The sequence below is a fragment of the Felis catus genome, chromosome D1, assembly GCF_018350175.1.
Source record: "Felis catus isolate Fca126 chromosome D1, F.catus_Fca126_mat1.0, whole genome shotgun sequence".
NCBI classification, from domain to species: Eukaryota; Metazoa; Chordata; class Mammalia; order Carnivora; family Felidae; genus Felis; species Felis catus.
In genome coordinates this window covers 54,003,687-54,016,955 of record NC_058377.1, presented here as the reverse complement: position 1 = coordinate 54,016,955, position 13,269 = coordinate 54,003,687, and the positions used below count along the sequence as shown (strand labels likewise).

Genomic DNA, 13,269 nt, shown 5'->3' with positions numbered 1-13,269 from the left:
AAGAAGTCACAGGGACATGTGCTTTTGTGCTCCTTTAACTAGAGCATCCTCCCCCAAACTACACTCTGCCAAATTGTTTCTGGTAAGCAACTTTGCAAAGTAAAAATTCCCTAGACGATCTGGACAGGGTGTGAAAGAAAGACCCACAACCCAGCAGGGGAACTGAAACATTCTCCCCCAGTGTCCACTTCTGTCCTGGGAGGATGGGGGCAGGGAAGTTGCGGAAGAAGCTTTTAAAGGAAGCAAACTTGCAGGACTTCTGCTGCAAACAATTGTGTACTGTATCCAGCTGTTAAATAAAGCAACAGTCAGCTCAAAACCAGAGGAGAACAAAGGGGTCTGATCCCTTGCTCCTAAAACAGCAAAGTACTATGCTTCTGCTTCACATGTTTACAGCTTAGCACCTGTTTCTAGCTTCCAGGTCTGGAGCTCTAAGAAGTGTAAACCTTTATTTTTACATACAAAATATTGTGCAGAACCATAACACAAAAAAATAAATTTGAGCTCTGGGGGATAGAGGACCCGGGGTGGGAGAGCTCTGCCAGCTCAGCTGCCATCATCCCTTTCATCAGGCAACTCTCTGGACTCCTAGGGCCACAAGGAACACTATTAGGTCTACTGATGTGGGTTGATTCATGTGTGATTGGTAGGCCTACTGATTTGTGGAGTTCACAGATAAAAACATAGATGATCATGCCCTTAATTTGATTCAGTAGGCTAGGGTGGTTGTTCTCAGCATTTTTCTTTCCCCTTATGTCTTCTTCAATGATATCATTAATTCCCAATGCTTTGTTGATCGTTTCTATATGGAAGACTCAAATTATACACTTTAAGACATGATCTCTTTACTTAGCAGAGCATCTGAAACATATGGATGGGAAGAGAAAAGCAGGGATCCAGGCATGCAGACAGTCTGGCAGCAGAATCCAAGTGTTTGCTCCCAAAATTCAGGACCAACACTCTAGCTGTCAGAGGACTAGGGAGAGAAAAAGAATAATGGGAATCCCTAAAGAATCAAAGTGCAAGGGAAGGACTTGGCCAAAAGGAACCAGGCAAGAGCTCTTCTTAGAATCGGGGGCCAAAGTCAGAGGGGGGCTAGCTTTCAGGCTGACTTCATGTTAATTCCCAGAGGCCTGGATCAAGTTCTTAAATCCTACCCCACCTCATCCCCATTACAAGCAGAACTGTTTCACAGACCTATCCTAAGGTATGAGAGGAGAGAGCCAAGTAAATCTTCCCAGCTGAGCATATCCAGGCCCTACTTGTGTCTAGCAAGTTGAAAGCATATCATGAGCAGAAAAGATGCAGAACAGATGTTCCTAATGTTTTCCAGGTCACTCGCAGAGATAGACACAGATCCCTATCAACTCAATAGCCATTTCTCTCTTTGTACCTTGTTACAGAACTATTTTGTTCAGAGAACTGGTAGAGACTTCATGGTCATGGGAAAGGTAAACCCCCTGCCCCTCAGCCCCAGGGGTTGAATCACAACTGGTCTAAAGCAATTATGCAAATCAATTTCCCTTTGCCAGGATTGGACTAGATAGGTGGGCATATAACCTAGTTCTGACCAAAAAAACACAAGTTTTCTAAAGGGGAAAGAAAGTGCCTGTTTTTCTTGGTAACATGCTTGAGTCAATGACAGAACCCTGAAGCTTCCTCCCTCTTACTGGGCTACATGAACACCAATGTCCTTGTAATTTACTCAGATTTTCTGTTAACTGTGACTAAAAGTTTTCCTGACTGATCTGCTGACCCACCTGAGAGAGTAGGCAGCAAGAGTGGTTACTTAGCCTTAACTGGCCTTAGCTGGTTGACTGCAACTGTGGTGACTGGAGGTCCCAGTACATCGCAGTCCTGTATATTATGTCCTATAATGGAGGGACCATCACAGCCATGCAGGGGGAGAACTGTGTGGTCATTGCTGCCAACAGGCACTTAGGGATCCAGGCCCAGATGGTGACCACAGACTTCCAGAAGATCTTTCCCTGGAAGGTCGGCTATACATAGGCCTGGCCAGACTCGCCACTGAGGTCCAGACTGCTGCCCAGCATCTCAAGTTCCAGCTAAGTCTGTATGAGCTGAAGGAAGGCTGGCAGATCAAGCCTTACATCCTCATGAGCACGGTGGACAACCTGTCATATGAGAAACGGTTTGGCCCCTTCTACACAGAGCCATCATCTCTGGATTGGACCCAAAGACCTTTAAGCACTTCATTTGTTCTCTAGACCTCACTGGCCCCATGCTGACTGACGGACTTTGTGGTCAGTGGCACCTGCTCTGAACAAACATATGGGATGCATGAGTCCCTCAGGGAGCCCACCATGGATCCAGAACACCTGTCTGAAACCATCTCGCAAGCCATGATGAATGCTTGGATAGGGATGCAGTGTCAGGAATGGGAGTCACTGTCCACATCATTGAGAAGGACAAAATTACCACCAGGACACTGAAGGCCTGCGTGGACTAACCCTCTGTTCTCAGAGTCTACTACTTTTTTTTTTTTTTTAAATAAAATAGTTGTAATTTCTTTTGGGACACCTGGGTGGTTTAGTCAGTTAAGCATCTGACTCTTGATTTTGGCTCAGGTCATGATCTTAATTTGTGAGTTCAAGCCCCACATGGGGCTCTGCTGACAGTGTGGAGCCTGCTTGGGATTCTCTCTCTCTCCCTCTCTCTCTGCCCCTCCCCAAATTGTGTGCACTCACTCTCTCTTTCTCTCTCAAAATAAATAAACTTAAAAAAAAAAAAAAGCTTTTCTTTTAAAAACTATGAGCCAAAAACTATGAGACTGAAAGTATAGGCCTTATATCCAATAACCTTTTTTTAATGTTTACTTATTTATTTTGAGAGAAAGAGAGAGAGAGAGAGAAGCAGAGAAAGAGAGAGAAAGAATCCCAAGCATGATCCATGCAGTCAGCACAAAGCCCGATGTGGGGCTCAATCTCACAACCTTGAGATCATGACCTGAGCTGAAATCAAGAGTCAGAAGCTTAACTGATTGAGCCACCCAGACACCCCTCCTGTAACTTTTATCATGTGGATACATGCAATATTTTGTCTTCAACTATAAAAGATTTACAGGTTTCAGGTCAAGAGTCCTTACTCTATACCAGCAGTTCTCAAAGTGTGCTCCCTGGACCAGCAGCATCAGCATGACCCGGAAATTTAGAAAAATCAGAAAAATAATTTCTCTAGCCAAACCCCAGACCTACTGAATCAGAAATCCTTGTAGTGGAGTCTAGCAATTTATGTTTTACTAAGTCTTCCAAGTGATCTGATTCATGCCAAAGTTTGAGGACAACTGCCCTGAGCTCACCATTAATTTCTATGATGACAAAAATGTTTACATCTGCGCTATCCAGTATGGTAGACACTAGCCACGTATGTCTATTGAGCACTTATAATGTGGCAGTGCAGCCAATAGACTAGATTTATAATTTTACTTTGTTTTAATTTATTTAAATTTAAATATCCCTGTGGCTAGTGGTTACTGCAGCTCTAGACAACCATAAAGGATTTTACATTATCAAATGGCTCAATACTAAGTCATAAAATAGGCGGTGGTTCTCAAACTTCAGTATGTATCTCCATCACTAAAGGGGTTATAAAACATCGATTATAGGCTCCCACCCCTACAATTTATGGTTCAGTAGGCCTAGCTTGGGGTTTGAGAATTTGCACTTCTTTTTTAATGTTTATTTTTGAGAAAGAGGGAGACAGCATATGCCAAAGCCAGGGAGAGGTAGAGAGAGAGTGAGAGAAAGAATCCCAAGCAGGCTCCATGTCCAGTGCAGAGCCTGATAAGGGGCTCTATCCCAGGACCACAAAATCACAACCCAAGCCAACATCAAGAGTCAAACTCTCAACCAAATGAGTCACCCTGGTGCTCCAAGAATTTGCACTTCTAATAGGCACCTATATGATGCTGATGCTACTGATCCAGGGAACTCACTCTGAGAAGCACTGAGGTAAGCAAAACTTTTTTTTTTTTTGCCTTCTTATAACCTACATAAAAACTACTTTTCCACAATTCTTTTTTTTTTTTTGTTTGTTTTTAAAAGTTTACTCATTGTTGAGAGACAAACAGAGCACAAGTGGAGGAGGGGCAGAAACAGAGGGAGACACAGAATCCAAAACAGGCACCAGGCTCTGAGATGTCAGCACAGAGCCCGACGTGGGCTTGAACTCATGAACCACAAGATCATGACTTGAGCCAAAATTGGATGCTTAACCAACTGAGCCCCCTAGGTGCCCCTACTTTTCTACAATTCTAACCAATGTTTTCCTTTGTGTTAATCAAATTAATATATAAAGGTAAAGTTCCCTGAGAGTAGGAACTGACACCTTCCCATTCTGTATGTCTCATAGTCCATATGAGCTCAGTATCTTGGTTCCAGCAGGTATATGACATCACTGAAAGTATAATGGGCACATCCCACGTCTCCAAACAGGAAGACTTTTGGAAGTGTCTGTCATGTTTCCAAGACCATGATTACTTCCTCATAATCATCAGGTGGCAGGCTATATGTTTCAGAAGAAATGCACAGAAAGGTTAAGTGATCTGCCCAAGGTAATAGGTCTTATTTCTTATTCTTCTGTATTTTAAAGTATTATCTCATAAGTTGTTTACATCTAAGTAGATTTACAGAAGAGTTTGTGTATATATGCATATATATTTTACATATATTACATATGTAATATATATGTAACTTATACATAATATTTTATACATATATATATATACAGAGATACTGAAAACTAAAACATTCAAGAATGAAGAAGACTTCTGACACTATAATGGTATGAAAGGCAACAGGCCTAGAAATCTGGATGGGGGCTATACCTTCTCAAATAACACTGCATACAAGACCATCTATGCCAAAGACCTGGCCCATCCAGCAGCAATGCAGCTTTCAAGCATTAATGGGAAAGGCAAGAATCAAGGACAAACACACAGGGGATTTTTCTGAAGGTCAAAAAAGCAACAATAAATACCGTGCCCAGAAAAGCTTTTAAATCTGACCTTTTCTTCTGCTGAAGCCATTCGCCTTCCAGCATCTTCAATCTAATAGACTGAAGTAGGCTGAAATGGCTCTTAGGAGAGAACGGGGCTAGTCTTTTCCTTAATGCTGCCTCTCCACCACTACTCTAGCAGCATTACTGGTAATTACATCATTATACCATAATGGAACACATGCGGTGCAAGTGAAACATCCCAGCAGCTCCCCAGTCAGGGAGAGGGGAAAGAAGCTCCCTTCATTGTTCAATTTCTATTAACCCTTCAGGTTCTGGCTTATTCTCAAAGTCAAACCACCCCTAGGACATTTCACAATCTTAAAACACAGATCGTGAAAGCAGAGCATCGTTGAAGATCAGGAATAAAGTTAAATTCATTAGTGTGATGGAAATCCTCTGCTAGAATAGGAATTAGGACACCTGGGTATAGGTCTGGCTTTGCTATAAACACCTTATGTGACCTTGGGGAAATCATTTGCATCTTTTAGGTTCCAGTTTCTCACCTGTAAAGAATAGCAAAGCTCCCAGGCAGAAGATCCCAAAAGGTCCTTGAAGGCAATCTGGGACTGGACCAAAAGATCACAAGGGTTCCTTCAGCTCTAACATTCTATTATCTAAAAAGACTCTATGAATAGGGGAGACAGGAGTGGAGTAAAATTCGAAAGGTCAACTCTGGTCTTCAAGCAGTTAATCTGATGAGGATTTTTGCCTCTACTCTGACCCATATATCAGTGTCAGATCATCTTCATCAAAATCCATAGCAACTTCTCATAAGACCAAACTCTGAACTCATTAACAGATCACAGAGAGTCTCCCCAAATAGAGAAAGGACATAGCAGTACATGCTACACTTGGACAGAACCAAAGTTCTAACTGTCACAGACTCCTTCTATGAACCTGAGTCCGTCACCTAACCTTGGCCAACTCATCTTCAAGACACAGTGGCAGAGGAGAGAGGGTAGAATGAAAGCTTTTCACCCAGTCTGTGATTTTGATATCTTTGTAAAAGTTTCAAATGCCACCATTGGATATTGGGGCATGCAGGGGTGGGTGGAGTATGGCACAAAAAGCACACCAGGAATGCCAAATCCTACAAGCAAGAGATGAGTTTTCTTATGATATTCTAAAGGTTTTCTCATAGATAAGGAAAAAATTACCTACCAGACAAATATATTAATTTGCCACATATCTCAGAATTTTCTTTATATAGTGGCCTAAAAGAAAGAACGTAGGGGCGCCTGGGTGGCGCAGTCGGTTAAGCGTCCGACTTCAGCTCAGGTCACGATCTCGCGGTCTGTGAGTTCGAGCCCCGCGTCAGGCTCTGGGCTGATGGCTCAGAGCCTGGAGCCTGTTTCCGATTCTGTGTCTCCCCCCCTCTCTGCCCCTCCCCCGTTCATGCTCTGTCTCTCTCTGTCCCAAAAATAAATAAACGTTAAAAAAAATTTTTTTTAAATAAAATAAAGAATGTAAAAAATGTGTTCTCTACAGTTGTCTTCTGGTCTTCATATAGAAGGTATAAGACTTTGGTTTCCAGGAGTAAGGTGGTTAGATCCTCTTAATTAACCCTCCCAAAGAAAACAATTTAAAAAGCTACATAAGGGTGCCTGGGTGGCTCAGTCAGTTGAGTGTCTGATTCTTATGATCCCAGAGTTGTGGGATCAAACCCCATGTCGGGCTCCACAATGAACGTGGAGCCTGCTTAAGATTCTTTTTTGCTCTCTCTCTCTCCCTCCCTCCCCAACTCTTTCCCCTGTTTGCATGCTCTCTCTCTAAAATAAATAAAAATGAAAAATAAAAAGCTAAATAAAATATTCCTAAAAAATAATTTTTAAAATGCATCATGCTGAACTGTGAAGTAAGGAATGTACACAGAACAAAAATCAAATGAAATGAAAGCAGACAGAAACAACCCAAATGTCCATCAGCAATAAAAGGACAAATAAAATATGGTTTATTCATATATTGGATTATTCAGCCACATTAAAAAGGAAGTTCTGGTACACACTACAACATGGATGAACTTGGAAAACATTATACTAAGTGACACAAGCCAGACATTAAAGGGAAAATTCCCTATGATTCCACTTATATGGAGTACCTCGAGTAGTCAAAATCATACAGACCAAAAGCAGAATAGGGTTTTCCAGTGGTTGGGATAGGGGTGTGCAATGATTGCTTGGGTGTGGGTAATAGAAGGTAGAGCTCAGGGCTCACAATCATATATGAAGCCCCTTATACACTTGGGATACCAAGAGACTATACCTTTGGTGCATAGATGAATCACAAACCTGTAGCACTGAAAGAGACCATAAAGAAACTGTCTTCTTTTAACCAGTAGAGAAGGAAAAATGTCTCTTAGAATCTCTAACTAAAAGCTGGCTCTAGTGAAGGTTTGTGACCAAATCCATGCAATCTTTTTTTTTTTTTAATGTTTATTTATTTTTGAGAGAGACAGAGAGAGAGTGTGAGTGAGGGAGGGGCAAAGAGGGAGGGAGACAGAGAATCCCAAGCAGCCTCCACACCATCAGCGCAGAGCCTGATGTGGGGCTTGAACTCATTAATCCAATCATGAGATCATGACCTGGGCAGAAACCAAGAGTCAGACGCTTAACCGACGTGCCCCCAAATCCATGCAATCTTAAGTGAAGATCTAAAAGTAGTCCAGTTAGTTATGTCTTCAGACTATTGGTAGAAGCAACTCCTCATCCTTTCTGGTGGAATAAAAGCTTAACTCAGGTCTCACATACTTTTTACAGGTAAAGTCTTGAGAAACATTAGACCTTAAAAACAAAACACAAAACACACACCCAGAAATAAGCCACATGAATGAGAATCAGGAAAAACAGACAGTAAAATCAGATCCTCAAAGACTTCAGATATTGGAATTAGATACACAATATAACAGGTTTATGAATATTATATTCTAATATTTAAAAGAGAGGCTTGCCAAAAATTAGCAAGAACAAGAGAGTATAAAAAACAAAAACAAAACACAAGTGCATTTGAAAACAAACCAAACAGAACTTCCTGAAATGAAATTATAATTAAAATGAAAAAGTCAATGGCCAGGTTAAACAGCAGATTAGACACAGCTAAAACAAAACAAAACAAAACAACAAAAGATAACAATGAACTGGAAGAGTGATCCAAAAAAATTCCATAGAATGTGACTAAGAAATAAAGACATGAAAAATATGAGAGTTTAAGAGACATAGATGATATAGTAAAAGGGTCTAATCTTTTAACTGAAGTTCAAGAATGAGTTAAAGAGGATGGAGGAAGGCATTATTCAAATAGCTAACAGCTGAGAATTTTCCCAGAATCACTGATAGAACACCAATCTTCATATCCAGGAAGTTGAACAAATGTCAAGCAAGATAAATAGAAATAAGCAACATATTGTAATGAAACTTAAGAACACCAAAGACAAAAATTAAGATATTAAAAGAGAAGCAGAGATCACCTACAAAAGAACAGCATTAGACTATCAGCTGACTTTTCAACAGCAAGATCCAGAAGACCACAGAATAATATTTTCAATGTGTGAAAAAAAAGAAATGTCAAGAGAATGAAAAGACAAACCACAGACAGGGAGAAAATATTTTTAACACATGCATCTGATAAACACACAAAGGAACTCTTAAAACTCAACAATAACCCACAATCATATTGTCAGTTAATCTTTTAACTAAGGAGGAAAGAATATGCAATGGGAAAAACACAGTCTCTTCAACAAATGTTGTTGGGGAAAACTGGACAGCTACATGCAAAAGAATGAAACTGGACCACTTTATTACACCATACACATAAATAAACTCAAAATGGATTAAGGACCTAAATATGAGACCTGAAATCATAAAAATCCTAGAAGAGAGAACAGGCATAATTTCTCTGACAGTGGTCGTAGCAATATCTTTCTAGATACTTCTCCTGAAGGCAAGGGAAATAAAAACAAAAGTAAACTATTGGGACTACATCCAAATAAAAGGTTTCTGCACCAAAAAGGGGGAAAAATGATCCACACTGAGACACGTTAAAATCAAACTGTCAAAAGACAAAGTAAGAGAGACTCATTGTATACAAAGGATCCTCAAAATGATTAATAGCTGATTTCTCATCAGAAATCATGGAGGCCAGAAGGCAGTGAAATGATATATTTAAAGTACTGAAAGAAAAAAAATGTCATACAAGAATTCAATATCTGGCAATAACTAACAAAACTAAAAGATAAACTGCTGAATGGGAGAAGACATTTACAAATGACATATCCAAAAAAGGGTTAGTATCCAAAATATATAAAGAACTCATACAACTCAACATCCAAAACCAAACAATCCAATTAAAAAATGGGCAGAAGACATGAACAGACATTTCTCTAAAGAAGAGAGATAGATGGCCAACAGACACAGGAAAAGATGCTCAACATCACTCATCATTAGGGAAATACAAATCAAAACTACGAGATATCACTGCACACCTGTCAGATGGCTAAAATCAAAAACATGACAAACAAGTGTTAGTGAAGATGTGGAGAAAAAGGAACCCTCTTGCACTACTGGTGGAAATACAAACTGGTGCAGCCACTGTGGAAAACAGTATGGAGGTTCTTTAAGAAATTAAAAATAGAACTACCCTATGATCCAGTAATCTCACCACTGGCTATTTACTCAAAGAGTACAAAGGTGCTGAGTCAGAAGGATACATGCACCCTTATATGTATTGCAGCATTATTTACAAGAGCCAAATTATGGAAACAGCCAAGGGTCCATTGATAAATGAATGGATAAAAGAGATGTGATATATATTTCTCACATATAATTACATATATATATCATTAAAAATTATATATATATATATATATATATCATAAAAAGAATGAAATCTTGCCACTTGCACCAACATGGATGGAGCTAGAGAGTATAATGCTAACACAAGTAAGTCCGTCAGAGAAAAGACAAATACCATGTGATTTCACTTATATGTAGATTTTAAGAAACAAAACAAACAAGCAAAGAGGGGGGAAAAAGAGACAGAGAGAGGTGAACCAAGAAGCACACACTTAACTATAGAGAACAAACTGATGGTTACCAGAAAGGTGGCAGGTGGGGAATGGGGTGAAATAGGTGATGGGGATTAAAGAGTACATTTATCATGATGAGCACCGAATAATGTACAGAATTGTTGAATCACTGTATTGTACACCTGAAACTAATACAGCACTGTATGTTAACTAGACTGGAATTAAAATAAAAAACTTAATAAAATAAAAATAAAATCAGAAACCCCCTCAACAATAAGGAAATAAATACCCTGATTTAAAAAATGGGCCAAAGACCTTAACACATACCTCATTAAAGAAGATAAACAAACGGCAAATAAGCATATGAAAAGATGCTGCATGTTATATGCCATCAGGGAAATGCAAATTAAAACAATAAGATACCATTACACACCTACTATAATAGCCAAAATCCAGAACACTGACAACACCAAATGCTGGTGGGGTGGTGCCAACAGGAATTCTCATTCACTGATGATGGGGAATGCAAAATGGTACAGCTGTTTTGGAAAACAATTTGGTGGTTTCTTATGAAATAAACATACTCTTAGTATATGATCCAGTTATCATGCTCCTTGGAATTTACCCAAAGGAGATGAAAACTTATGTCTATATAAAAACTTTCACACTGATATTCATAGCAGCTTTATTCATGACTGTCCAAACCTGGAAGCAACCACAATGTCAAAAGGTGGATGGATAAACTATGGTACATTCAGACAGCAAAATATTATTCAGCACTAAAAACACACAAACTATTCCAAACACAGGAGAAATGGTAATTATGTGACAAGATAGAGGTGTTAGCCATTGCTATGGCAATTATATGTACATTTACTGCAAATAAATGTATCAAATCACTATGTTGAACACCTTCAACTTATACAGTGTTATGTCAAATATAACTCAATAAAAAAATAAACTATCAAAAGCCATGAAAAGACACAGAGGGATCTTAAATGGATATTACAAAGTGAAAGAAGCCAATCTGAAAAGGCTACAAACTATATGATTTCAACAAATGACATTCTGGAGAAAACAAAACTATGGAGATAGTAAAGAGATCAATGGTTGCCAGAGGTTAGGGGACAGGGGAAGAGATGAATAGGAGAAGCACAGAGAATTCTCAGGGTAGTGAAAATATTCTGTAGGATATCATAATGGCGGATGCATGTCATGATGCATCTGTTCAAACCCACAGAATGTACAACACCAAGAGTGTGTACATAATATATACTATGTAATTTTGTGTGATTATATTAATGCAGGTGCAGCAATTTTAAAAAATGCACCATTCTGATGGGGGATGATGATAACAGGGGAGTGTATGCATGTGTAAGGGTAGGCGTTATATGGGAGATTTCTGTACCTTCTCTTCAATTTTGCTCTGTACCCAAAACTGTTCTAAGAATAAAATCTTAAAAATATTAAATGTCAGTGCAGAAGTCTACAGCTAATAATGCTCTTTCAATAATGAAAGAAAGATAAAACCATCATTGAGAGAAAACAGAGAGACTGCCACATACAGACCATCACTACAGGCAATTCTAAAGGATGTACTTGAGGAAGAAGGAAAATGATCCCATGTGGAATATCTAAACTAAAAGGAAACACACATGAGCAAAGATATTGATAAATATGTGGGAAATCTGCACACTGCCAGTGTGAAACAAGAATACTACTTAACTGGTGTGGTTATAAATAAACAAGATAGAATTAAAATATTAGAGAACAAGAACACAAGAGAAGTGGTAGGAGTTTAACTATTCTATGATTCTTATGTAATTCAGAAGGATAGTGTAGTGTATTGAATCGTGGTTCCTCCAAAACCTACATCTGCACTCTAATCCCTGGAACCTGTGAATATTATCTTCTATGGCAAAAATGTGACTAAGTGAAAGATTTTGAGAGGAGGCACTTTCCCTGGATAATCCAGGTGGGCTCTAAATGCAATCACATGTACTCTTCTGAAGGAGAGGTAGAGTTAGAACAGACACACAAAGAAGACACAGAAAAGGAGGAGACAATGTGACTATGGAGAGAGAGAACAGAATGACAGAGCCACCATCATCTGGAGCCACTAGAAACTGGGAGAGGCACAGAAAAGATTCTCTCTAGAGTCTTCAGAGGGAGCACAGCCCTGTGACACCTTGTTTTGGACTTCTGGCCTCTAGAACTGTGAGAGATTAAATTTCTATCGTCTTAAGCCAACAGATTTGTAGTAATTTTATATAGTAACTGCAAGAAACTAATACAGAAAGAATATTACTTTAGGCCAAATTAGAATGTATGAGCTAATAACAGCTCAATTCTCCCTAAGTGGATTTATAAATTTAACATGAACTCAGTAAAAATACCAACTTTTTTTTTTTTAATACAAAAGGTAGTTATTAAGGTTCATACAGAAAAATAAACAAGAATATCAGTAACGGGAAACTTAGGCAACTATATGATAAAACCATACTATAAAACCTCATTAGTTAAAACAAAGTGTGTTGCCATATATACAGACAGACCAACCATTGTAATTTAATATATTGTAAATCCACAAATGGGTACTAATGCATAAAATATTTAGGTTGTGATAGATGTGGCATTTCAAATTGTGAGAAAAAGATTTAAGATGGCATTTGAGATTTTTTTTTCAATATATGAAATTTATTGTCAAATTGGTTTCCATACAACACCCAGTGCTCATCCCAAAAGGTGCCCTCCTCAATACGCATCACCCACCCTCCCCTCCCTCCCACCCCCCATCAACCCTCAGTTTGTTCTCAGTTTTTAAGAGTCTCTTGGCATTTGAGATTTAAATGACAAAGGTGAATCTGTCCCTCTAAGCACAGATCAGTATATATTTCAAACAAAGCAGAGATTTAAACATAATATAAAATGCAACTATAAAAGTAATAAAAATAAAGCACAGTACAATTTCTTTTATAACTTCCGAGTGGGAAACTCATTCTATTACACGCTGTCTAGAAGCCATAAAAAAGAAAAATCATTAGAGTGACTACACAAAAACCTACAAATCCTGCATGGCAACATAAACAAACAAGCACACAAGTGTGTACACACATGTGCGCGCGCGCACACACACACACACTCACACACACACACCCTATAGGCAAAGCAAGAAAACAAATGATAAACTGGGTTAGAATCATAAATACTGTTCTAAAAATTGCAATTTC

General features: G+C 38.9%; 1 protein-coding gene and 1 pseudogene across 2 annotated transcripts in view; one reads left to right on the top strand and one right to left on the bottom strand.

Moving 5' to 3' along the window:
- GAB2 (GRB2 associated binding protein 2) overlaps positions 1-13,269 on the bottom strand; it is a 189,388-nt gene that overhangs the window by 129,006 nt on the left and 47,113 nt on the right. The window lies entirely within an intron of this gene.
- Positions 204-2,470, top strand: LOC102901841 (annotated as a pseudogene).